Consider the following 2,874-nt stretch of genomic DNA (forward strand, 5'->3'; position numbering starts at 1 on the left):
AACTAGTTTAATTTGAGTGTTAATAGACATCTATACGTCAAATAGTTTCTGAGATATAAATTTCTCAAAATAAATTCGCTGAATACTAATCTTTCAGTACATTTTTATGAAATTTTGCTTTTTAAAAAGCTGTATCTCGAGAACCATTAGACGTAAATAGCTCTTTTAGGGCTCATATTTTAGGAAATTTACTCTACTTAAAATAGTGTTTTCTTAGGTTTTCTAGTTTTGTTGGTAATTTAAAAGACATAGAGCTTCGAATGAAAAATCCATTGGTTTCAATGTTTTGAAATATCTGCTATTTTTTATTCCGTCTGCTTATACTTGGCAGACTCTTCAATTTTGACAGGAAAGTGTACATAGTTTTTACTAAATTAATACAAAATTGGTGTGAAATAAGTGCACTTTTTTCTCCAGGCTCTTGTAGGTCTCTTGTAAGAGGTCATGAATCTATTAACTCGACATTTAATAAGGCGCATTGAAATAGTAAAAATAATTTGAAATTTATAATGATTGATCTCTAAAAAGGGATTTACTTTATTCTGATTACTTAAGGAATGACAAAAATACAACATATTTCTACTTAAAAATATGTTTAATAAATTTCCTAACTTAACTAGAGAATGTCTTCATTAATATTTTCAAGTAACTTTACAGCTTATACTTATAATAACGACTGATCCGTTTTATGAGTTAGCGAAGCGCATAGTTTCTGAGAAATATTGAATTAAGTTGAGGAAGCTCTCCCCTAAAGCTCTCGTTACCGAGCTCCTTCCAACGCCCATACACGTACGTGCCTGTCTCCAGTAAATCTGTTAACCTCCGAAGTCCGCGCCAAGTTAGTGCTTCACTGTAAATAGAGGATTGAGTATCAAAGAATGTTATAAATTGAAATTATATATTGGTAACGGCAATAAACATGAAACATTATGTCGAAGATAATTTGAAATACATTTAGCAAGCAACACATTCTGCAACTAATTATTTATTATATTACTATTTTTCATTGGAATAGAAATGTACTAAACACAAAACATATGCCATAAAAATCTATAAGAAAAAAATATTGGCGAATATATCGTACTAAAATACAAATCACTATTGAAGCATATATATCAAATATGAATTAAAGTAAGGAAACAGAACTCTGGCTGGTTAAATTCGGACTTTACTTACATTTCTTACTTTACAATTTAGCAAATACTTTATTTTTATTTATATTTTACTTCCTTTTTTTTGTAAACGTACTCCAAGTTTTAACATCATATTAGTCAATAAAAAAAATAAAACTTGTATAATAGATTGAATATCTGTTAAATAGCACTGGAATAGAGGTATATAAGATAAATGAGAATGAAACAAAGAGAATAAACTAGATAGGGTTAAAAAAAACAAATTGAAAAAGTAACAAAAAACAATAAATATAAAAAGTAAAAAGTAATGTTAAGTAAAAAGAGTATTATACTAACCCAATATATTTAGGCAGCAATTGTAAAACAAATAACTTCATTCATTGTAAAAGATAATTTTGCTAATACTAATTCTTTAATTAATTATTATATGTGATTTGTCCTGTTTAATAAAGTAATATATAGTTGCTATCTCGGAATATCATTAAAAATAAAAGTTATATACATAGGGCAATACTTGAATTTTAATTTTATGTTTTTTGTCTATTAGGGTCGAAGAAATACCCTTATGGACGAAAAATTAGGCATTGTTCCCGCTAAACAAATTATTGTAACTTTTTAAAAAAGTTGATAGTACGTGCTTGTCTGAATTATATCTTAATAGGAACTCCTAAATCGTTTCGTAGTGTATTATAATTTACTTATTATTAAAACATAAAACGTACAAGCTTTGTTACTAGCATTAGAAAAGAAGTATATTGAGTAATGTGGGGTTCAAAATTAGGAAACTGAAGTAAACCTGACTAGATTTTGTGTTTAAAATAAAAAAAAACTTAGAAGTATATAATACAGGAATAAAATGAAAAAAGAATAACAATCAGAACATTTAGAAAACAACTAGTATCGGCCAATATATTAATAAAAAAAGGTTTTGATGCGATTACTAATAGTTGCTTAAATACGTTTTGATTTATATTTATTTACTATTGCTGGTTACAAGTTGTATCCAATAAATAAATATATGATTTTCTTCAATAAGAAATTTAAAAAATAAAGTAAAATAAAAAAAGAACCCTAATTTTCCTACTACGTTCATAAATAGCAGATTATTTGAAACCTTTAATTTTAAACAAAATGGTGAATAGTAATACTGAATTCCGGTTATCCTAAAAGTAACTTAGGGAAGAATTATATTGATTCATTTAGAGAAATAAAATTTTGAAATTGATGAAACGTGACTCAATTTTGTGTTTGAAATAAAATCTAAAAAACTTAGCAGTTATATGGAAAAATAAAATGAAACAAGAATAACAACTAAAAAATTTAGAAAATGAATAGTGTCGGCCAAGTTATTAATAAAAAAACATTTTGATGTGATTACTGATAATTGATTAAATATGTTTTAATTATTACTTATTTACTATTACTGATTACAAGTTGTATTCAACGAATTAATTTACGATTCCGCTTCTTCACTAACAAATTAAAAAAAAAAGATCCTTAATATTTTTCCAATAGCTTCACAAATGGCCGATTATATGAAACCTTTATTTTTCAAACAAAATAGGAAATAGTAACATTGAGTTCCGAAGAACCTGGGATGGCTTGTAACTTGAGTTCAAATAAATAACAAAATAACAGTGGACAACGGATAGCCAGATTTTTATTTTTTTAGTTCTAATACAAAGTTTGATTACTTAAAAGAATACATCAGCTGTGATATAAAAATAAGAAAAAACCGATA

Source organism: Halyomorpha halys, unplaced genomic scaffold, assembly GCF_000696795.3.
Source record: "Halyomorpha halys isolate HHAL.00 unplaced genomic scaffold, Hhal_1.1 Scaffold293.1, whole genome shotgun sequence".
In the NCBI taxonomy this organism is placed as follows: Eukaryota; Metazoa; Arthropoda; class Insecta; order Hemiptera; family Pentatomidae; genus Halyomorpha; species Halyomorpha halys.